The sequence below is a fragment of the Amphiura filiformis genome, chromosome 14 (genome assembly GCF_039555335.1).
Source record: "Amphiura filiformis chromosome 14, Afil_fr2py, whole genome shotgun sequence".
Lineage (NCBI taxonomy): Eukaryota > Metazoa > Echinodermata > Ophiuroidea > Amphilepidida > Amphiuridae > Amphiura > Amphiura filiformis.
The window spans coordinates 34025911-34052403 of record NC_092641.1 but is presented as its reverse complement, the minus strand read 5'-3'; the positions used below and the strand labels follow the sequence as shown (position 1 = coordinate 34052403).

The window sequence follows — 26493 nt, the reverse complement described above, 5'->3', positions numbered from 1 at the left end:
ATACATACAGAAATTATAATTCATATTGCTTTTCTTATGAAGAACTATTTCTTATATTATCATTCCTATTATGGTTATTACCTGTCTAGCGAAGATCAGAAACCTGTACATACTTGAGCTCAGTTGCTGAAATGCCTACAAAGATTGGTGAGTATTATCAACATTACCATAACTAATATACATATAAACACTAATAACTAATATACACATAAACACTAATCTTAACTTACATGTCACACTCTTCTTTTTACATTGCGTTGTTGATATGGTAAATAAACTGAAACTGAAACATACTCTTACAAATCAAACTTAACACTAAATATTATAGTAAAATGTTGGAGTCTTGCATATGAATCTGCATAACTTAACCTATGAATGTACATATTTCTTAACTTAATGTATTGCCTATAAAATTTACATTCAGAAACTGAATAACTACACTGGGTTTCAGAGAAGAACAATAGTCCCGTGCTCAGATTGACGCAAGCGCCCTGTTAATGAGCGACATACGCGGAGCTTTGTGTTCACTTCAAGGGCGCCAATCTGCGCCGATCAACGATTTGACGAACAAACAGGTCAATTAGATTATCGGTCTGTTGTTATGATTGTCAGCCAATTGATTCAGCCAATCAAAACACCACTTACTGTGTTTACGCTCTGCATGCTCTCAAAATGTAAACAAGTGCCATTCTACTCTGACAAAAACTGTAAGATTTACATCATGTTCAAAGCATGGTAAATACTGTGACATAAATACCTATTCCTTTACCTCCATTATATATCTTAAATACGAGTACAATAATATGACAGTAATATTGGTATCATGTACATGTTCTAAAATGGTGCTGCTTAAAACTATTACTTTTCTAACAAATTTAATTGTAAATACTTCATCTTATACACATCCTTTCTATATTCTGTATTGAACATATATTGGCAACATGTTGGCACAGTGAATTGGGGGAAATTGTTCCTCAAATTGGGCAATTATGGCTCAAAATAGTTGATTTTCTCGGATTTTTGGACCAAACAGAGGAGACTGGGAACTGCCTCCTGCATGAGCAACATACAAATATGGCAATGTATGTTCTCCAATTTAATTCTCTACATATTGCACAAAACCTACCTCTATTTCAGGGTTGAGCATCTTGACCAGTGTCCCTCTGGCTACAAACTCATCCAGCCATGTGGTAACATTCTCTAATACACTGGTAATTGCTGTGCTCTGGTCAAGCGGTGGTGTAAAAACCACTGTGTTCTCTATCAACTCCATATTCACAGTTAAGATAGGTACACTGGTTTGCTGGTGCTGTACAGGGCAAAATATGACACAAAAAGACAATGAATATGTTTGAAAGCATGTGAATTATCATGCTTACATGTATGATTCAACTGATCACATGGCAGGTTTATATAGGTGTGAACATCAGTTTAATGTAACAAGGTAAATGTTTTATAACAACAAAGATCTGACAAACTTCTTGCATTCAACTACTGCAATGTTTTTATACCAATTCCATATCAAGTGAGACATAAAATCAAGATAATTATTGTGATACAGTTTGAGGGCTTCAAATGAATGTTAATAATGATATTTGATTAGGTAACATTAATAATCCTATTGGATCAGTACATATTCAGTATAGCTCTCTATGCAAGTAGCTTTCTTGCATGTGCTCATCATTTTAAAAATGATTTAGCCCGTAACACTGTTAAACGACAAGGGCCTATACTATGGAACAATATTAGTTTAAATACCAAAAATTCACCTACTCTGACAAGCTTCAAAAATAAGTACAATCTGAGTTATTATCTCGTTATAAATAATCTTGTTAGTTTGTGTAATGTTTCATGTAATTTTAAAATTCTTATTACTATTATGTATAATAAGTAATCTTAAACCATAGCCAACATTGTCTGTCTCACGTGTCCTGTCCGGTCTTTGTCTGCACTAAGGCTGGCATTTTCGGTCGGGCAAACGGGTACCCGCCGAGATTACATTACCGGGTAGGAAATACCCTCCCGGTACCAAATTAAAAAAAAAAAAAAAAAAATTTTAATTTTTTTTTTTTTCGATTTATAATGTCCCTGGACCTAGACCTAAATGCTAGGATCATTCATGGTTGACCTAAAAAAAAAAAAAAAAAAAAAAAAAAATTTCAAGATATTTTGTTATTTTTAATATGAAAATTGATAATTTGTATTCATGTCATAGTCTATTAATGATTTCAAAATGCATTCAAATTCAATACATTTTGAAATCATTAATAGACTATGACATGAATACAAATTATCAATTTTCATATAAAAATAACAAAATATCTTGAAATTTTTTTTTTTTTTTTTTTTTTTTTTTTAGGTCAACCATGAATGATCCTGCCATTTAGGTCTAGGTCCAGAGACACTAAAACCGAAAAAAATTCCAGGTACCGTTACCCGCCTTAAAATTGCGGGCGGGTACCGGGTACAAGATTTCCGAAAATGCCAGGCCTAGTCTGCACATAATTATGTCCTCATACGTCTTTTGATTGTGTTTCGTCCTGAATGTTTAACTTAATATTGTAAAGGGTGGCCAAAAATTGTCGAGCTCTGCTCTGTTTGGTCTCCTACTATATGATTTTGCTTTACTGTGTAATAATTATTTAAAGGTGAAATAAACTGAAACTGAAACTGTGCATTATAGCCAAAAGCTCCATTGCATGCTTTAGAAATTTCCAATGACATCACACTTGGATAGATACACAGTAAACATAAAGATTTTCTGCCTATGCATACATTGTAGCAATTGACCCTCACCCATACATAAAGACAGGAATTTTGCAGCTTTGCAGTTCATCTCTTCTCCATTTAACCTCTGGCTCCAAGATTCCATGTTATCTTAGATTTCACCAAGTACCAGCATTCTACATTGGACTATTTCAGTTGAAATCCACACACCCCTATGGAAGACATAACTTCAAACAAAGACACCCATTTACGAAACCCCATTTAAAATTTACACTCCCCGTGTGGGAGATGAAGGTCGTGTCTTCCATAGGGGTATATGGATTTTCAACTGAAATAGCCCACTGTATCTTAACCCATATCTCTTTACTTACCTCTGACACATTAGAATAAACCAGTGTATTCAGCATAGCTCTGAGACTCTTGAGTGTAGACTTCTTGAGTCCATCAAGTACTAAGGCATCAATATGATCAACATATATCTCTTTACTTACCTCTGACACATTAGAATAAACCAGTGTATTCAGCATAGCTCTGAGACTCTTGAGTGTAGACTTCTTGAGTCCATCAAGTACTAAGGCATCAATATGATCTACATATATCTCTTTACTTACCTCTGACACATTAGAATAAACCAGTGTATTCAGCATAGCTCTCAGACTCTTGAGTGTAGACTTCTTGAGTCCATCAAGTACTAAGGCATCAATATGATCTACATATATCTCTTTACTTACCTCTGACACATTAGAATAAACCAGTGTATTCAGCATAGCTCTGAGACTCTTGAGTGTAGACTTCTTGAGTCCATCAAGTACTAAGGCATCAATATGATCTACATATATCTCTTTACTTACCTCTGACACATTAGAATAAACCAGTGTATTCAGCATAGCTCTCAGACTCTTGAGTGTAGACTTCTTGAGTCCATCAAGTACCAAGGCATCAATATGATCAACATATATCTCTTTGCTTACCTCTGACACATTAGAATAAACCAGTGTATTCAGCATAGCTCTGAGACTCTTGAGTGTAGACTTCTTGAGTCCATCAAGTACTAAGGCATCAATATAATCTACATATATCTCTTTACTTACCTCTGACACATTAGAATAAACCAGTGTATTCAGCATAGCTCTCAGACTCTTGAGTGTAGACTTCTTGAGTCCATCAAGTACCAAGGCATCAATATGATCTACATATATCTCTTTACTTACCTCTGACACATTAGAATAAACCAGTGTATTCAGCATAGCTCTGAGACTCTTGAGTGTAGACTTCTTGAGTCCATCAAGTACTAAGGCATCAATATGATCTACATATCTCTCTTTACTTACCTCTGACACATTAGAATAAACCAGTGTATTCAGCATAGCTCTCAGACTCTTGAGTGTAGACTTCTTGAGTCCATCAAGTACCAAGGCATCAATATGATCTACATATATCTCTTTACTTACCTCTGACACATTAGAATAAACCAGTGTATTCAGCATAGCTCTCAGACTCTTGAGTGTAGACTTCTTGAGTCCATCAAGTACTAAGGCATCAATATGATCTACATATATCTCTTTACTTACCTCTGACACATTAGAATAAACCAGTGTATTCAGCATAGCTCTGAGACTCTTGAGTGTAGACTTCTTGAGTCCATCAAGTACCAAGGCATCAATATGATCTACATATATCTCTTTACTTACCTCTGACACATTAGAATAAACCAGTGTATTCAGCATAGCTCTGAGACTCTTGAGTGTAGACTTCTTGAGTCCATCAAGTACCAAGGCATCAATATGATCTACATATATCTCTTTACTTACCTCTGACACATTAGAATAAACCAGTGTATTCAGCATAGCTCTGAGACTCTTGAGTGTAGACTTCTTGAGTCCATCAAGTACCAAGGCATCAATATGATCTACATATATCTCTTTACTTACCTCTGACACATTAGAATAAACCAGTGTATTCAGCATAGCTCTCAGACTCTTGAGTGTAGACTTCTTGAGTCCATCAAGTACCAAGGCATCAATATGATCTACATATATCTCTTTACTTACCTCTGACACATTAGAATAAACCAGTGTATTCAGCATAGCTCTCAGACTCTTGAGTGTAGACTTCTTGAGTCCATCAAGTACTAAGGCATCAATATGATCTACATATATCTCTTTACTTACCTCTGACACATTAGAATAAACCAGTGTATTCAGCATAGCTCTCAGACTCTTGAGTGTAGACTTCTTGAGTCCATCAAGTACCAAGGCATCAATATGATCAACATATTCTTCCCAAGCTGGTGAAGCACGACTGATCTGCACAGTCTGAAATAAGAATATAACACTTCAGTCAGAATATTTCTGTAAAAATATTGTCATGAAAAACATGGTTACAAATGTTTCAAAACTAATTAACCTTGATTCATGCAAACCTTTTGACAAGAATGTTGCAAATATATCAGATGCATGTAATTAATAACTGTCTATTTAAAGTGTTGCAAGCCAACCCACCGGGTCTCAGCAAACTCATATAATGTACAGATCACTGTAACCCAAGATGCATCTGTAGTTTGATCAGCTCGTAACTGATGGGATTAACATCGCGGATTAATATCAGTTATTTTATATTGAGAATTGTCTTGTAAAATGTCAGGGCAGAAGTATCACTAATTATTAATTCAAGTACTTTGCCTACTTTATTTAACACACACAATATAGACCAGACAGGTCAACTATATCACTCTTAACAGGTAAAAGCCTAACAATTCCTGCCGATTATGAGTTGATCAAAGTATAGGGGAATAGCTTTCAAGATTAACCATATGTTGCAAGGTCCAGGACAAGCTCTCTGATTTAGTTTTTAGTGCAAATCAATTAAGATCAACCTTCTGTACTGTTTCAATTATGTGAATTTAAGTATCTTGATACTTATTTTATCAATAAAGCAACGTTGTTCAATCATCTTAAGACAAAATTTTGTGTGTTAAAAATACATGAATGACACCCACCAGAAGGTTTTCCAAGCTAATGCTACAAAAAATAAAGGTACAAATCAAACATGTCAAACTTTAAGTATGCTAGTCATATGATTTCACTTTTTCAAAGTTTTCGAGCCAAAACTTCTGTAGCCTCATTTAGCTTACCTCAAATGAATTCTGCAGTAGGTTGTGGATTTTCTGTCCTGATGGTTTCACAAGCCTCTCATACTCCTCATTCAATTTTCTGTCATGAAAAAAATAACAAGGAACAAGCTTGCTAACGTAATGTATCATGATTTCAGTCATTAAATAAAAAACCTTGATAGTTTACAAAATTGAAGGTAAGATAACTTTGTACACATGTTTGCAATATATAAGAACTGTAGGTCAACTGTATATCCTAATTTTAAAAAAAGAACAATAATATTTGAATTTTTCATTCTTGTTTTTGTCATACTTATAACTTACCTTAGAAACTGAATAAATGATAATCAATTATTAAAAACAGAAAGAGTAGCAAAGTAATTGAAAGTTTAAAAAGAAATTCAAACCATTACTTTTCAATATTTTTTTCTCAATTATACTATTTTGAATAAATTTTCTTTCATTTTACAGAAAACAACCTTTAATAATAGTCTGCCCATTTCATACAATCTTTTACCTTTGCCATTTGATCAACTCGTCCATATGGAAGCTCTTATCTAACTCTCTTGATGAAAACACATCTAAAGAACCACTAGACCAAGACTGTGCAACATCCACCATCTCTTGACAATTGCTTTGTACTATAGCCAAAGTGCGATGTAGCTCTGAACCCACCAGGGATGACGCTAACTCAATGAAATCAGCACTCTGGGAAGTTTTCCATGTGTAGTGGTTCAAACCTTGGTCAAGTAGCTGTAAAACAGATTTGAATGGTTAGTACAATACATACATGAAATATGATTATAAACAGGACTGATTGGTTACTGAGCAGATACATGTAAATGCCCAACTAACCAAATGCAGTGATTTGAACATGAGGTTAATTTGCAGTAAAACAGGATCAATTCAATATCACATTTAAGTAGGTTTAAATTGGTTAAACCAATATTCTGTACAGCTTGGCAGTTAAATAAAGAACAAATAAAAGACAAAAGTGAAGATACTTCATCAATATCACTTTTAACAATCACTTATTAGTATTTTATTTTTGAATTTACATGTATGTTCAAACTTGGGAAAGGCATCTATAATTCATTCCACATTGATTCTTACTTTTGTACAATTATGCTGTTATTATCAATTGAGGGGTTCATTTACGGCACACTATACAGTAATTCTATTGTGCAGTTTTGAAATGATCAATGATACTTATGTCAAATCGGCACTATTTTAGGCAATGGCTGAGGTCCAATAACCTTTAATACATTTCCATACCTCCCAAGATTGCTTGGAAGGTTCTGACCTGAAAAACTTGGCTATATTTATCTGACCAAGGAATCAAAACTCAAACAAAGCCAATTCTCATTATATGTAGTCTATGTTGAGAAATGGCTTTGTTTGAGTTTTGATTCCTTGGGTACATAGCTGTGTCATATTACAAGACACAGTAGTCTCCAAATGCTGAAGTATCTATGCATCTACATATTTAGTATTATCTGATCTACCATTCTCTTACCTGATCAATCTTGGACATATTCCTCTCAAATAATGGCTTCTCAAAATCCACCATAGACCTCATGGCAGAGTTATACTTAGATACGATAGTCTCTAGCCTTGCTGCTGTCATTCTCAGCGTGGTGGCGTCTGTGTGACGCAGAAGATCCCGCACATTCTTGGGTAGCTTGATGCTGAATGGTGGTTGGGAGAGATAGTGGACTTCACGAAGTAGGAGGAGCAATTCAGGGTCAAGGTTCACATTGAGGGCTTGAGGGCGGTAGTCAATTTCTTCATCATATTCTTCTGCAGTCTGTTAGGTAAAACATACAATGTTGATTTCATGGCTAGACTTGCTTATGTGAATTCTGTTTCGCAACTTTCATTTTCTGTATAATTTTCACCAAAAAATTTATTTGAGCTGCAAAGGATGATAAAATGCTTCAATGGCACCACTCACATAGTTTCTGCTGGCAAGTAAATGCAATTTTATCCTATGTTAGATATGATCAAATTTTTAACATGTGAGGGCAGGCTTCATTAAGCTTCTTGTGCACCAAGATCCTGTCTTAACTGTGTAATCCAATAGGAAAATGAAGAAAATTTAGATTTTGACCCTCAAAACTCCAATCTAACATGAATTTTAGTAAAACTGCATTTGAATACTATTTGATACTATCAAGTAGTGAAAGCCACATTTCATGAAACATTAGCGCAATTTTGTAAAATGGCCTTAGTGCTAAAACATTTTGCCATAAAATACATACACACATGTTAAGATATCAGGAAGCCATTGATAATGCTGGGACACAAAATTTGGGACATTCCGGCGAGCATACTTTTCCTCATAACATTGCCAATTGTAGGCATACATACATGATCAACCCCTTAATTTTGAAGTTAAATGATTCTCTTTTTAATGAAAGCAATTTTAGATGAATTTGTTAAATTTCAAAATTTTATGAACATGCCTACCTATGTGAATCATACAACGATAAGTAAGTAAACTGCCTTCAATAGTTATTTAGTGTTGGAAATAAGGTATGTTTACTATTTGAGTCATAAACATCGCTGCAGAGAATAACAAGGTTGACTTACCAGCAGAGGTTGTTTGAGTCTGTCTCTGAGCTCAGCATGGAGTTGATTCTGCCATTCTCTAACAGTTTTCTCTTCATATTTATCAAAGTCTTTGACAGTATCTGCAAAGATGTCTCTCAGATGCCACCCTGCATCTCCATCCAAGGAATGCGGACTGATGCGCTTCAGCTTCCCCATTGGCTCCTGGAATCAATCAATAAGTAAATCAATATTTATCATACTTTTACAACAGATTAAGTAATCCTTTACATTCTTACAGTAGATTGTAGTTATATTGATGGCAACTTATTTCATGACAAGATCCAGTTACAAGTTGTCACAACTCCTTTGACTAATACCCAGGTGTTTGCCCCAATGGCCTGCAATGTTTCTCTCATGTTTGCCATTTCTGCCCACAGACATGATCTCCATGGCTAATGATATCACAAACTTGTACAAGGTAACTAATACAGAATGCTTTGAAAAAATATGCAGACTTTTTTCTCTATCGCTCCCCCACCCTTCAGTTTTCAAACCTTTGTTTAAGACCTTTAAACACAAAATAGGCTGGCAATTATCCAGCACTGTCTGTACGAATTGTGGTGAGACAATCTGTAACCTTTCCTAGATTTCTATACAATGACTTATACTGTCCTTCATCTTCCTCTTGAGTGGAAGAGGGTGGGGGGTTAGATTCCGGTGAAGACGTAACAATTTTATCTTGGCACGACACATGGACCTTACAGCTATGAACTCATCAGTAAACTAGAATTCTATACATAATTTATGCTAACCTTTATCCTTCTCTTGAGTGCCCCTACCCAAGTCAATCTACTGACTATAGGGGGCAGATTCCTGTGAAGCGGTGACTCTTTCATCTTTGCAAGAAACATGGACCTTACAGCTATCAGCTCATTACTGAACATGTTAATCAACTGCTGGTCTTTGTCTTTAAGGTATTCTTGGACCATTTCTCTGCCACTGACTCCTTCAAAGACTTCTAGGAGACGTAGCTGGGAGCCTATGGTGGGACACTGCTGGAAGCTCTGCCGTAGGACAACTGCTAGTCGTCTTTCTAAGTCCTGAGAAATGAAATAAAACAGTGACATGGTGAATTTATATTCTTATTTGGTGGATGCGGTTTAGCTTGTAAGCAGTGAATTTGATTGGTTCGTGGGTGTTGTCTATGAGACCGTATCATTGCAGAACACGCTTTTGAGACATGTACTGTAGATGTAGTCCAAGTACGTAATAGTGCATGCAATTGTATTACAATCAACTGAAGCTGTAAACAAGTTTGTTCATTTTAGAATGTGGGGGGTTCTCAAAATGGTAACTTCATTTGTGCTACATGTATCTCATTTCACATAATAGCTAGGAATAAATAACTCAGCCACTTGGGGATGATTTGAAGTGACCTCTACTTGAGATCATTGTGGTATCTATTCCTAGATATTATGTGAATTGAGACACATGTACCAGCTGACAAGTGCATTGTTTTGATAAGGATGTACACATTTTTGGGAAACAAGATTAGTTTTTAGTAATTAAAATTAATATTTAAAATGACCAAGGGTGAGAAAAGATAGGAATGTTTGTTTTTACTATCCAATAATTGTGCATAGATGATAGATAGGTCCAATTTTTATTAGTTGTGCCGGCATCCACTACTCCTCTAGGACACGATAGAGTAAAAACAAAAGTTCTGCTCTTTTATTATTTAAATCCTAGAAAAGGTTGAATAGAAACACATTTTAAGTGTATCATATTGCTACAGTAGATTGTCGTTTTATTAGTGACTAAAGAAAATTAAACATGTGACAAACTTTTCATGGTAACATACCTTTACTATAGACCTGAAAGTAAAGAAAGCCTTCTCAAATGCCTGACTAGAAGTAATATCCAATATATCAGCCACATGGTGTCCAAAGTCTTCCATAGCACAGCTGAACTCTTCATGTATCTCTCTGACAAGGGCATCAAGACTCTTGGTACCAGCGCCCCCTACCTCAGCAGCCATCTGAAGGAGGTTGAAGTGACGAGTGGTCTGGACAAGCTCCAGCAAGTCATTGCACCTGCAAGATGAAAGAAAGATGAAATATGTCCATGAAAGAAGCCAATTAGTTAATTACCTATTAATGTACAGTATTACAATCAAATGCTACTGGAACTTCAACAGCAGTAACAACAATAACAATTAACAACAACAAAATATTAAAACAATTTGATTAAAAGGAAATAAAGCAAAGTCTATATGTATACACTTCTAGAAAGTAGATGAATCTTGACACCAATAATATTTCTCTACAAATTTACAGATAGGATAGCTTACACTTTTTTGTCCCATTTTATTTGCCACTTGTAACTCTCAAATTTTAAAGCATGGTGCAGTCCTTGGTAAGTCTGTGTCCTTCCTTTCATGATTGCATTACCTGATATGGTATCACTCCCTATTGACCGTCTGCGCATTCCCAAAAATACATAGCAAAGGACTCAAACTATTAATAGGCATGTCCACTAAAAATTGAAGTACTTTTAAATTGATTCAGACCTAACTTATTGGCTGGGAATTGATGAAAGAAACATTTTGGCGTTTAAATAATCTTAATCGGACGTTTCATTCCAGAGATATGGCCTTTTGAGTGTTACGGTTTTATATAGGGCTGCTAGAACATGTTAAAAGTTAAAGTCCAAAAAGGATTACTAACAGAAAGTGCAATTTTAAGGTACTTTTTCTTAATGTATTTATTAACTAGCGTTATCTGGAACATTATATTTGCTTATAACAACATGAAAATAAGATCATCCTGAAAATTTAATCGATTTTGTTGACATACAACAAAAAATATAAGACCTCAAAACCCATGGTTTGTTTGGTGAAACCGCAAGCATGATCATAGATGGCCGCCATGGAAAATATCTCCATAGAGGAGATGAACAATAAGTGCATTATTTCAAATGAATGGCGGTAGTCTTAAACATTGTTCAATCTTTTACGGTCAGCACATTTTATCTTCAAAAATTATTATATTTCATCATGGCATAAGTTTGGTAATATTAATCACTACCAATTAGAGAAATTTGCTCCAACTCAAAGGTTATCTTTAATACATTGAGCAATACACTGTGTGTGCATGGAAGCCATGATGGATAGCATATGAAATGGACATGGTAGTGAGAAGTGCATGATTTGAGATGGGCATGTAGGCTTAAACATTCTTAAATTTCTTAACATCCTGTACATTTTGTCTTCAAAAATAGTTACATTTTATGACTATGTAAGTTTGCTTGTCTGATTCACTCCAAATTCGGAAATAATTGCGTTTGAACACCTGATGCACGGAATGGTGTCACTTCAACCTGTTGTAGTTCTCATCTCATTAAATTTTTCATTAAAAAAGTTGATCTCTGCATGGAGGAAGGTCCTCTCTATTTACTGACCAATCAGGAAAAAGTTTGGTTAATGTTTTCCGGTGGAATCAGGAATTTCTTGAAACACCCTGATATAGGCCTACATTTGGATCAAAAACAAGTATGTACGCCATCTAACAGGCCTGGGATTTCTTGTATCGATCAGTTTCTCCATAGACAATACGTGTGTGAGTGCACGCACACAGTAAATGAAAAATCGTTCTAGTGGAAACTGTATGGACAGTGGGCATCCCTACTATTAAAAGATGCCAAGGTGTTGCAATCCTATTGCAATACATGTGGCCTATTCTTCTCCCTATCTATACTAGTCGTATACCCACAATGCCTACATTTCTATTAAGCTGTTTGATTAAATTCCTGTTCCTAATGTTTTTCCAGATATTTTTCTCTTCTCTGACTTTGGTTCACCACATCAACTTTTGGTTCTCTGCTGCAAGCTTCGGCCGTCGGCTGTAATTTTCCACTCATCGAGTAGCTTTGTTTGGGACTTTATTTTCTTTCTCAAACTGTCTGCAGCAACAGACACCGCAGCTTTTTTACCTGCATAAAACAACTGCAAGAGGTCGGAATACTATGCACTGGCCTTAAAGCAAGGTATATTGTTGGTAGCCATGAAAGAGTCTATCCATTCCTCATTACTACATACCCAAAGTGGTACCAATACTCCACTATCTTTACCCTAGTCTTACATCATAACAGTTACCTTTCCATAAAGCTATTCATAAGATTAAAGCATGGTGCATTCCTTGGTGGCCATGGTGAGTCTGTCCATTCTTCTTCCTTCATCACACCAACATCAGCAGATGTTGTATCCCTCCACACCCCTGCTGACCTGGCCTTACGTCTGGTACTGGTACTGTATAGCTTACTAGTGTATAGAACACCTTTTGGAGGATTCAAATTCCTGAGATTCAAGAATAAGACCATAAAATTAGAAAAAGAAAAAGAAAAGAAATCAACGCAAGTAACTTTGTCCTTTCCTTAAAATGTCATAGATAGTATTATGCAATTTATACTTTAATTTTAAATTAGGGAATATAATTAATGTTTCATTGTTTTTATATTTCACAGAATCTTAAACCTTAAGAATTAAGATAATGGGTGGGCCGAAAAGGTACATATAAATTTCAAATAAATCCACATAAAAGGTACCACCTGATAGCTCATGTACTTGGTTTGCTGCCAACATTCCTTAAAACACTTTACATTGCCCAGATATTCTTCAGATGTTATACAGGGTCTTCGATTTCCAATTGGAATTTTGTTCTTTTTAACTTTCTGTTCATTTTTCTTTATGAAACTGTTGGGAGACACTCTGTATCATAAATGCACATATTAAATGATCAACTGTCCCCACATGGTCAGATATACTCCTCCATAGTGTTATTTAGATATAGCAGCAAATAAAGCAGCAGTTGTTTCCAAGAATGAACTGTACCCCTGGTGATCTCAATTTGGCTATCTCAAATGTGCCATTACTTACATGGCTTCAGCTGTCTCTGAGACTTTTTCTGTGTTGATATCATCTGCTGTGTCTTTCATGTCTAAGTAAGTACCCCTGTAAGCAGCACTTACTCTCAAGGCATCTTTGAGACCAGCATAGGACTGAAAGAAAGTAATACAATTTATATTAAGTCTTCCATGTCTGGTAATAGAGTAAATTTTTTAATTCTTCTGTGGTATCGAGAGATAAGATTAACTCTAGTCAACCAGATAAACATACCTTGGAGCAACCAACGTTGCGGCCAGAACCACTGACCTTCAGCTGGGTTGTGATGTTAAACACCTTGACTCCTGATGACAAGGTATTTAATATCACAACCTAGGTGAAATTCAGTGGTTCTGGCCCCATGTTGGTTGCTCCAAGGTATGTTTATCTGGTTGACTAGTGTTAATTTTATCTCTCGTTTATGATTCCCAGATGATTGAGAGTATTCACAACTTAAATCTTCTGTGGTATGTTCTTCCATGGTATACTATGTATAATGTAAACTGCTCAAATAAAGAAAGTCCGCAGTCATGTAAACTGTCCTACACCAAAACCTGATCTTGTTATGACAATTTGATTGATACGGTCGTGTGCAGAATCTTGTTAGCTCCAATTTGATACCACACTTGCTACCAAACACTCAAAAGTGACAAAGATTGATACCAGTTTATGGCATTTGGTACATTTTCAAAAGTTGCAAATCAAAACGAAGCACGCGGTCAAAATTGCTTAGCGTGGCAATATGGTCAAGCTTGCTTGCCCACGATGGGCCCATGTGTACTATCCCAAGTGCGCGGTTTATTCTATTGTTGATTTAAAACGCATGGATTACTGCAGTGCTTTTCTGATGAATACTAGGGCACGATGCGATCGATATGACCTAGCGGTTGTTTCGGGCTATGTCAATGGTTGCGCTCTGCCTTCACCTCTACAGGTCTGCGTGGTCCGTTTTTAATTTGCAACTTTTGATAATACACCAAATTTCATAAACTGGTATCAATCTCTGTGAATTTAGAGTTTTTGGTAACAAAGTTGGTATCAAATTGCAGCTAACAAGATTCTGCACACCACGACCTTTTCAATCAAATTGTCTTTACAAGATCAGGTTTTGGTGGAGAACGGGTTATATGACTGCGGACTTTCTTTATTTGAGAAAACTACATTATGAGAAGCACCACTCTTAACACAAAATCCTCATGAATGAGCTATGCAATGACATAAATAAAGCAGATGAAACCGCAATAAAAACGTCTTTTCTCATATTTTCTGGAAGCTCTAAGTAAGTATCTCTTTCATAGGTTGTTTTATTACCTTTTAGAAACAAAATATGTCATAGGACTACCTATTTAGATTTGTTTTTATATTTTTATTACTGATTATAACCATGTGATTTTGACACTTGATAACCCATCACATTCTGATATATCAAAGTATGGAATTCATGGCTGTACATTTTCCTTTCACATAAGACTTGATACCCTATGACATACCTGTATTGTGTTATTCAGGATATTTTCTCCAACAAGACTCTGGGCTCTGATGACCACCTCATTTGACACCAATTCCAGCAGATTATGAAACTTATCCATCTGATGGTAGTATCTACAATAAACAGAAGTAGAAAACCAGATTGCAGCTATCAATTTTGTTATGTCAAGCATATTAGGGAGATAATGCTGACAAATCTTCACCCAGGCCAAGTGACATGGTGAAGATGGTCGCCCTAGATATCAGGCTGGGCATTTTTACAGGACAGGCAAGTGTAGCTGACGATCAGGTGTTACCCTGATTAGAACCAACTGTAAGAAGGTCTTTATCATGGGTCATCTGACCCGCTTTTTGCAGATACGCCACAATAAGAGTGGATTTTATTAGATTTTTTTTGTCCTGATGATATTTTGAACCCAGGAACTCTTGCTCCAAAGGTACAGACCTTAACCAGTATGCCATGCAACTCCCTGCATCTTGATTCTTGACTGCTTAAATGAGTTAATTTTATGATTTAGCAATATTAAAAAGTACTAGAAGAAGAGTCCAGTTAGTAATACTAAGGGAAACCAATTAACTGCATTCCAATATTTTGTTCAACATAGTAAAGGTAAGGGTTTGTGCCTGTGTTCATCATTTGGGAAAACTACTTTTCATAATCATCCATAAGGACTTCTCTATCTCCTCCATTATAGCTGAAATAAAATAAGATTAAAAGCTGGTGCTATAAAGGAACTAGATTTAAAGGTTCTATTCAGCTTCCTCAAGGCAGTGATGTTGATCTGTGCTGCAATGAGTGCAGTATTAAATCACATCCATTGACTCAAAGAACTGGTGTGTTTACACATGCCATCAAAGGCAGTGCATCTGTACACTTGCAAAGTAACTGCTGTAAAGTAGTGACATTACTGCTTCCAGGAAGCCAAATGGACTTAATAATGTTTGTTTGATAAAATACCAACCTTGAATGAGACCAGACCAACAACATGGTATGAATGAGAGGAGGAAACACCCTCAACATCTCCTCTGGATATGTGGCTTGATGAAGCTTCTCAAACCATGGCAACAAGGTACCCAGGAAACGTAGATTCTCATTGGTCTCCGCATGAGCCTAAATAAGGGAAAGAAAAGTATTGTGTAGTTAAAGTGATTTCATGTTTACCTATGTAGTGTATTATAATTTGCTTGAGAAGTCAAGGTTCAGATTTGCTCACCGATAGCTTCACATTTGAGGCTAGAGTCCCAAGAAATCTATAGGCAAAATATCTAATTCTCGATCATGAGAGCCAACTTGGGTAAGCACAGATATTTGCGTTGAGCGTACTACGCCAGACCACAAGCTTACTGAGCAAGCACATCTTTTGAGAATTGACCTATCACGGTCTGAGGAAGAGCGATTGTGTTGTTGCACAAAAGTACGACCTTTCGTGATCGAGAATTATACATTTTGCCTATAGTAAAAATCAATGAAGCATGACACTGTGTAAAGCAATGAAGTTTGAAAGTAAACACAGCCAAATGCAATGGGTGATTGTATCAAAAATGTTGCTCAAATTGCACTTCATCTAAATTACAGACTGTTCAAAATAGGCAATGTGGCTATACAGAGTCCAAGTTCTACTAATTCAATATCTTTGCCCTTTAATACTATTAAATGAATTGAAGAAACCCTACCTGTGTGATCTCTTTCCTAACATTATGAAAGGAATGTGAGTATGTGCTGTTTGCCTCATCCAGATTGAGCAATATATCGCTGGCTACAGTGGAGTCCAGTTGGTTGTTCACAGAAGACAGCAGCTGCTGACGTTTCTTCCACATGTTGACCTCATCAAGTGGTGTTGGTCTCTTGCCGTATGTCATTCTGAGGTCCATTAAAGGATCATGCTTGAGTAAAAGCTGAAGGAAGGAAAGACATTTTACTTAGTAGTGAATTTACTTGGGTAATTCAAAATGTGGATAACCTTAAATGTGTACATCCATATCAAAACAATGCACTTGTTGGCTGCTACATGTGTCTCATTTCACATAATTGCTAGGAATAAATACCAGATTCATCTCAAGTGGAGGTCACTTCAAATCATCCCCAAGTCACATGGTTAAGGAATGTTCTCTGTATTCCTAAACCATTTGACTTGAAGTGACCTCCACTTGAAATGAGTCTGGTATTTATTCCTAGCTATTATGTGAAATGAGACACATGTAGCAGCTGACAAATGCTTCCTTTTGATATGGATGTACACAAATGATTGTAGCTCAGGTGCTATGACTGCCATGTGTCAGTTTGTTTCAAATATCTTGTTAAAATTCATGGAATTATGAATTAAATCATGATGAATTTAATCAACATTTGAAGAGCTTATTTCCAAACCGTGTTAAAGGGGGATCCAGTTGACCAGGCAAACTTTCAAGGACAACCCAATTAAGTAGGCTTAAAATATAATCAAGTCAATGTTCACCTCTATACCACCTAACTTTGTACAGCTCCCAACTTAACGCGGCTGTGTACTCTAGCCATTGTTTCTTTCTCAAAATTGAGTTTTTATGATATGTTTGTACCTTGTTATGTTTTTTATAAATACAAGGAATATAAAAATTTTGTAAACTCCAACTGCAATATTTTAAGGATTTTATTTCACTATTCCACTCGTGTTTGAAATTGAAAAGGAAAGAAAATCTTTGTTGTACCAGCAAGGTACACGCCGCAACAACTCATCGCGTTGCGTGTCGCGCAATTTGTTAACGCACAAATCGCGACGCTTATCTACATGCGTGGCGCATCTTATGGAAACACCACGGAAGCACTGATTTCACAAAAACCTATCGGTCAAATGGCTCCGTTTTAGCTGATAAAATGTGGGGTTTTTTCAAGTTCTTTCCCCGATTTAAATATCAAGTTATGAATGGATTTCGCTCAAACTTCTCAAGGGGCTGTGGATTTACCCGATGTTCACGTAATATAAGTTACAAAAAGCGAAAACTGTCGCATTCTCCTGTGAGATTCGATGAAAGTGCAAAATGTGACCACTTTAAACTTCAACGGCCATTATTTCAATGTTCATTTTCTCGGTAAAATGACGATTTAGGTACACGATAACTCAATAAATACAGCATCTATAGGTAAGCAAATATGATCATCGTAAAAAGCATGATCGACTCAAAAAAACAGTTTTCTCACTTTTTTATATTTTGGTCTATTTCCGATTTTGGGCATCATTTTGTGCAAATAGGCGTTTTTGAATTTTAAAAAGTTCATTTTGATGCCTTATATGGTCAATATCTCAAAAAATAAGGGCAATATCAAAAAAATAAAAATAAAGTTTTTGGAATGGAGCCTCAAGATTGAGCTAAAAACAAAATAAAATATTTTGGAAAGAGTGTTTTTTTGTTATGATGTACCTAACAAATATTGCCAAAAACTCACTTTTTTGTGATTTTCTTCATAATTGTTGTTTTTACCCCAAATCTGTATTTATATTAGTGATAGGCTGTACAGCCCAAAAAAAAGGGTGATGTTTCAAAAAGCTTAGGGTACCAGCTGAATTGAAGCAGCTAATCCTCCTGAGCATTTTGACACCTTTTAAAAAAAAATCGGTTGAAAAATGAGACAGTGCGGGCCAAAAAACTACGCATAAGGGGGATTTCTTGGGACCCCCCCTATTTTTCACTATTTTGACAATTATGGGTGTTTTCTTTGCTGTTTGTTGGATTCTAATGATTATTTACATGATTTTGGGTCCCCTGGATATATTTACGCAATTTTTACACAAATCGTATGTTTTGATGCAAGTTTAAGAGCCAATTTAGGATGTGAGGGCGCTGTTCAGCCTAATAGCGGTTACGTTTATCCCCCTACTAAAATTTTATCATTTCTTATTATCAAATCAAAGCTACTGATAAATAATAGCATCTGTCCAAATTTGAACTCCGAACCTTATTTCACTTGTGCGTGGTACCCATTTGAAAATGTGTAGAGACGCTTCCATTGACTTACATGTGATACAAAGGTCGTTGACCCCTGTATATTGCTATGGGCAGGTTATCCCTGTATTAAAAACTAGCGCCACGGCCACACCAAATGTGATAAATGGCTGAAAATTTCAGAATATGGATGATGGATGATTATCTCTAGTATGATTAACTTACAAATCAAAAATGGTTGCGAAAGTGGTCGCTAAAAGGTAAAGCGCCCTCACTGCCTAATTTTACCCAAAACTGTTAATTTTAAGGACACTAAAAAGTTTAATTTGACACAAAATGCATAAATGACTTTCCTGTACCTAAAACTATGTAATTAGATACCAAAAATGCATTACATAATCCTTAATGTGATAAAATTCCCTTAAAACTAGAAAATAAAGGTCAAATCTGCCCCCCCCCTTGTGTGTCGTTATTTGGCCCGCACTGTCTCAATTTTTGGCAGATTTCAATAAAATTGGTGTCAAATTACTCAGAACAACAAGCTGCATCAAATAAGCTGGTACCCTAAGCTGTTTGCAACTACACCCTTATACAGCCTATCACTATTTATATTAAGATTTATTGATGTCTTGCCTTCATAAAAATGTATACTTTTATATGTTTTGCGCGAATAATTACAAAGTTATTGCACTTTTACTACATACATGTCTGAGAGTACACAGCCACCTTAATGTGTTTTCCAGATATTTATAGCGGCCTTTAAGTCCACAACCCCATGTGTCTCATGTACCTGTGTGATACAATCACAATTACCTTGACAAGTTTGACATTAGCAACAATGCAGGGCTTCAACTCAACTCTTGCAAAAATATAGGGATAATATAGGACCATTTTTGGAAAAAATATAGGGATAATATAGGAAAATTTTAGGAAAAATATAGTTAAAATATAGGGCAAATGATGGATATGTATGTAGAATAGAGGATTTTTATCGACATATTTTACCCATATTTACTGTATTTACCAGTATCTTCTTACTAATGCGGACATTACTTCCACAGGTAATGGCCTCCTCCATTTCCCCTCAGCCATTCTTTGATAAATTCATCAGGCCTATAGATTATCCATGACATTCTTTATCTTATCAAAACTTATGTTTTCTGGACGTTTCATCAACCATCGTTTGACTCCATCAGCAGTATTGCTGTTTTGAAGTGCTGTGTGATATTTGAACTGGCAACTCTATAAGTTGGAGCAGCATCAGCCCCTGTGTCAAAGCAGCATTCCTGCTGATGAAGTCAACCAATGGTTGATGAAACGTCCAGAAAACGGAAGTTTTGATTGGTCTTGATCTGATGAAATTCTTTATGTCAAGCCTATGATCATGTGCAATGAATTGGGGATAAATGTGTTCCGTGCTCAAATTTGGATAAAAATTAAATTGTTTTTGTTTCCCAGAAAAGTAAGACCGTACTTGTATACGGTCGAATCCAACCAAAAGTGTACACAGGCCAAAAATAAAAGTCCATGATTTTTTCCTTTTGCCCATTGATTGAAGGCATGTTGGCCTTATAGGAACCAAAAGTGCCATTACTAATCTTGAAAAATAAATCCAGGACGTGTGATAGTAAATGTGACATCATAACCCAATGTTACTTACAAATACCACTAGGATGCTTTCATTATCGCAATACTAATCAATCTAAAACAAATGGTATATTCCCATTTATGCTTTTTTCGTGTATTGTAGACCACAGGGTGTCAGGAAAATGCTAGCCGTATATGGCCAATAATATTGTCCGGGGGTACCAATTAAAGTTTTTGACAATTAATTTTCATTGGTAGGGACACTTCATTACACAATATCATGTATTATGCTGTATTCGTAAGTAACATTTCAGTATTTTGTAGGTAACAATTAGACTTTTGTTGGATATCGCAATCAAATCTTCATTTTATTAAGTACTTTGAATGTGTTATTTTCTTTATGTGCGTTTATTGATACTAGTCTTTACTAGAGATCCTATCATGTCGCAGTGTGCGTACTGCGACTACAATCTATGCACTAGCGTGTCATAAAGGTATAGCTGAAACCAGAGATGTGAAACCAATCAAATTGTGTGTATTCTTGACAAGACACAAACTGAATAAGAATTTGATGTGAATGTCAATTAAACTCATAGTGATTTTTGAAAACAAATTGTCAGTAAATTATATTTCTCCACCTACATGTATACACCAAGTTATGTGGTATTTCAAAACTTCATATCAATTAAATATTTCATAAATAATAATGAATTAAGTTACATGTAAACTAATTTGATCAGTGCTATTACTTTAAAGCCAAAATACAAAAGAGCACACAGTCCTTCAGTTGTCTTCATTGGGACACAATATTATAAAGCAGAAATAATGATTTGGTCAATCAGTGCATGTAAAAACAAATACGTAAATTTTGATAAAATAAATATAGGAATTATAGGGCATTTTACAACTATATAGGGAAATATAGGAAAAGTTCAAAAATATAGGAATTATAGGAAATATAGGGCCGGTTGAAGTCCTGAACAATGAGTTGTACCCTCTACAAGCTATTATTTACCATACAATGCTGCATAACAATATACAGACTATATTGTTCTCATTTGGGAAACAAAGGCCACACAGTATTGTTACTGTGCGTTTGCTTTGAAACTATAATACCTATAGCATTGCAATATTGCACAGGGAAATCAGATACATGGGTTTGTGGACTTAACACGGTTTGGAAATAAGCTCTTCATTTCTTTGACATGTATCAAATAAAAAACATATCCATGGTAACATAAAAATTGAACATCAACACTTCTTCCACTATGGTCTATAATTACTTGTCACAACACTTTATGTGCTTGTTTGCTTCTGAACAAAATTCTGTAATGATTCAATACTCATGATGCTTGTAAAATCTCATTACGCAGCTTACTGTTGTGGAAAACCAGTTTCCAACAGCTATTTAAGTAACTCTTTAATACTGTATGTGTACAAGTTATTGCCAAAACTTTATCCCATCTTTGGGCTGTTTACATGTAGAAGCCAGGGAATTGTATGTCAAACCTTGATTTGTTTAATCCAGCCTATTACTGATGACTCTAGGACATGAATGACAGCTGATCTTCTGGTTTGCAGGGTGGCTGCTTCTGCTAGAACCTCTATGGAAGGAAGAGGAAGCATGATTTGACCCTGTAGAGGAAAATAAAACACAGAAAAGTTAAGCTTTTATCATGCCTATAAGGGTGTTGTTATATCAACCTTTTTTTATATCATATTTCATTCATTTTTTCAAATATTCGTTTTTTGAAATTATTTTTCCATTTCTTCCAAGCTTTAGACTCTATTCATTAAATTGTGATATGTAGGGGAAACTAGCGTTGGGCGACATGCACTTTTCTGGAGTCGACTAGTCAGTAGCTTGAAAGTCGCGACTTCCACTGAGTCGGCGACTTTGGCGGATAAACAATTTCGGAATCTGGATTGTTGTAAATTGACATGAAAACTATGCATACGCAATGTTTTGGTGACCTAACTTGTATAAAAATTAATGGTTAAGCTTACATGCACAGCAGTATGAAGTTACCGAATCCCTACACTTTGATCGGAGATCCAAAAAATCATTTCCCGTTCAACTTCATAAAAATATCCAGTTCTGAAGCTGGGTAAATCTCATGGCCACTGCACAAACGCCGCAAGTTGTTATTGTACATTAAAAACACGATGAATAAATCACATGGCCGGCGCTGACGTCACTCATCGTAACGGGTTTCCTAATTTCAAAGGCAGGCCGTCCACTCGGATCGGGGATATTCCATTGAGTCAGAGGGGAGGGGTACTACATGATTTTAATATTATTATTAAACAATAATAATGTACATTTTGAAATGTGAATAAAATATGAAACTATTTAATTAAATAAATCGATGAAGACATCGACAACATGTAAACCAAACTATAACATCCGTGAAACATTCTGTTGATTTGTAGTCCATTCTTCATATTGTCCAAACACACCCCTATCGGAAGCTTACAGCGCCTGCACATGGCAGCATGCGCTATCAATGTTTGATGTAAATGAACACGATTTTGAAGGAAATAACACTACTCCCGACTGTATCTCCACATGTTAGAGATAGTGCTATACAAGAAGAGCAATACACGGAGGGAGGGGAATAAACAACGCAATGTCAATAACAATGACGTACGTGCTTAAACAGTGGGGTTTTCCGACAGGTTTTTTGAAGCCAATAAAAATGCACTGCGGTTTATCACTTAAGTACAAAGTATGTAAGTACAGAAAACTAATAAATATCAACAAATTCTACGATAGTTAGATGATTCTGAGCATTTTTCTTTTTTGTTTTTGAAGGCAGTGGAGATTTTTTACAGCACAAAATAAGCATTTTATAAGCTGGTAAAAAGTCGACTTTGACAATAGAAGAAGTCGAGTCGCCGACTGTTCTTAACAGTCGCGACTCCGACTGAAGTCGACTTCGTCGCCCAACACTAGGGGAAACGTTTCCTCAAACAGACGTATTGAATACAATGAAGATGAACTGCATGTTCATTAACAAACCATTTTCAATGCCAAATTAAGAATTCTATTGGGTGTGAGAGCATAAATGGACCACAGTCTAGCAGAGATAGCTGTGATCGGGTCCCGCTGTGTGATATCAATGTTGGCCTTGCTAACTGCAGATGGCTATGACCTGTCACACTAGATGTGTTTTCATGTGGCCACAATGCAGAAATTAATCAATGCTTAATCAAAGTAAACATGCATGACCATGATACTGATATGGCTGTGTGATTGCTGATTTGTTACTTTGTGCTGTTTTATTACGTACCTCCACATTTCCACTGGTTACTTCTACATTACCAGTCATCCGATGCAAAATATCCATGAGTTTGTCAGCACTGACACCGCTGTAAGTCTGTAGGCCATCAGTGCACAGCAGTGGTAGGTACACCTATAGAAAATATAGCAAATATGTCACAACAAGTTCTTGTTCCAGCATTAGGGCCTATATTGTATTTTTGCATAGTCTACGCATATTGGTGCATTTAACAAAGTTAACTTCTGTGTCTAACACAACAGATCCGTTTGAGCTAACTCAGTGCTGTAGTATCACAACTAGTGAATACCAGATCTGTGCATTTTATGTTGTCCTTCGTTAGTTTGTAAGCCTGGTTGATTGGTAGGCCTAGTAAGAGAATCATACCACTGTTCCTATAACACACTTACCTCTCTGACTAACAGATCAAGTTGATTAAGTGCTGCAGTATCACAATCAGTGAACACTACATCTGTGCGTATGTTGTCTTTGGTTAGTTTGGAAGCCTGATTAGTTTTTAGGAAGAACACGGCTTTACTTCGTAAGTCTGTCGGTGGGATTAGGGAAGCCACAAGGGTAGATTTTGGTGGTGTGGTATAGACGAAAAGGCGACGGATGTCTTCATTGTTGCAGAACTCCAAGAATGCATGCCTTCAGAAACAATAGGATAAAAAAGGACAAGTTGTTATTCGCTAAGCACTTTAGGGGCTGTGCAATAGTTGTGAGCCAGGGGGGAGTAACATTTTCAAATGGCTTGCCAAAAATGCTTGATCCCCCCCTGGCCTGCCAAAAATTGCTTGGGCCCCTCCCCCTCCTCCCTCTCAGCCTGCCAAAAATTAGATTCAAAGTTTTTAGTTTGTGGCCTGAGCTTTCCATCTTAGAAGACTCATCAAGGATGCAAGGATAAAAAAGCTCAGACTAAAAATTTTGAATTTAACAACTCAGGCTTATTGTATAAACAGAGCAGTAACTTAAAGGCTCTATCACTGATCCCAGTGAAAATGGCAGTGTTGATAATCATTTGAAGCTCCATTCAATTGCATTGTACCCTTATTATGCTGTGATGTTTGATCTTATCACTTGCAGTGTATACATGTTAGCACATCCATTCTCTTTAAACAGATCTGATTTTAGATGATTTTTTAGATTTGCTGATTTAGCAAATTACTGACAGTGCCTTTAATTCCAACAGCTCCATTTTAGATTAGATATGATAGTTCACCTACCTGTTTTGATCACTAGAAAACAACGCTTTCAGGTCATCATTTCTTGGGCGTAAACAAGATGTAATCCTGGTCTCCAGGTAGCGCAGTCTTTCATCTACCTCCATGGTTAACTTTCAGTTGTTGTGGAAGACTGGGTAGACAACTATATACAAGCCTATACAAGCATTTGAAAGTTAATAAAACATTACTTAATAATAGTAATAAAACAATAGTTTATTGCTATTTAGTGAACATGTAAACTGTGAACTACACACAGCTTTTTTAAATAAATAAATATACCACCCTCAGAAATCTTCAAAGTGGAGTACACTTCAGCAAAGCCACAAAATCACAAGATGCCCAAGAAACTTAAACTTATAGAAAGCTTAGCACTGTTCTGGAAATACCTCCAGTGTCTTTATGGGGATATGATGGACAGCCTGCTGAGTCAAGGTCAACTATCAGCAATAGCTCAAGACCGATGTAGCTGGAAGAAAAGTTGTAGTCGCATGCTCCGCAGCTGAAGGATGATGATGATGGCACTGTTACCTGACCATCCCTATCCTAACACTAATCCGCCACCCCAGCTGTACGCATCACACTCACAGATCTCATAACAAATCATTAATCAAGCTTCAAACTTCAAAGGAATGTCTTTCAAAGAGTGGAAGAATTTACCAGAAGAACTAACAGTCAACATCAAAGATCAAACCATCAATTCAAAACTCAAATCAAGAAATTCCAATAATCAGCTATTTTGCATGAGCTTATATTGAGCACACCATTTCTGGAAACCTAGCTGATCAAGCCTTATGTTTACCCTTGATGGGAAAGTTCAATTTGACAATGGTTCAAGTAAACAATGCCAATATGTATCGGCCCTAAAATATTTTGTTACAGTTTGTACATTGCCCTTTTCGACCTACCTAAATATCTGACAAAATAGGGCCGTGTCCCCCCATCCCCCTCCTGTAATTTGAATTTTCTTATCTTTGGTAAAAAATTTGTTAAATGTTTTGTCTGTTTGTAATTTGTACAGCACACTTCTGGTGTGTAATTATATAATTTGTATAGCACAGCTCTGGCAATCCTGACTTTTAGACCACCCAAGCAATAAGGTTAAAATTGCTAATTTATCAAATCAAACTTTCACAAGAAGTTCAACATGTTCAAACATGCTGTTCATTCCGTCGAAGAAGCTTTATTTTGTTCCAAACTTTGCCTTTTTATAGCCATTTTTGACATACCAGGTGTCCCAAAAAAAGGTTACATGTAGACTTTTGCTAATAATCTTAAGTTAATGTTAACAACATTATGTCTTTTTTAATGACATAATCTATGTATCCTCTACTGGCACCTCTGTGAATGTCAAGTTCACAACTTGCGTATTTAGCCCACATTCCATGCATTTATGTGAAAATGCACCAAATTTCATATACAGGTATCAATCTCTGTGAATTTAGAGTTTTGGGTAGCAAATGTGGTATCAAATTGGAGCTAACAAAATTCTGCACACGCCTTTATCAATCAAATTGTCATAACAAGATCAGGTTTCGATGTAGAACGGGTTACATGACTGCGGACTTTCTTTATTTGAGCAGTTTATTTTTCAGCATTTTATCATACTTATGGGAAAAAAATAAAATTAAAATAAATCCATGCGGGGCACAAAACCCAGGCAGG

At 36.0% G+C, this 26493-nt stretch overlaps 1 pseudogene; it reads right to left on the bottom strand.

Moving 5' to 3' along the window:
* The window catches only part of LOC140170004 (uncharacterized), an 84333-nt pseudogene extending 59342 nt beyond the window's left edge, over positions 1-24991 (bottom strand).
* Between the last annotated feature and the right edge of the window lie 1502 nt (positions 24992-26493).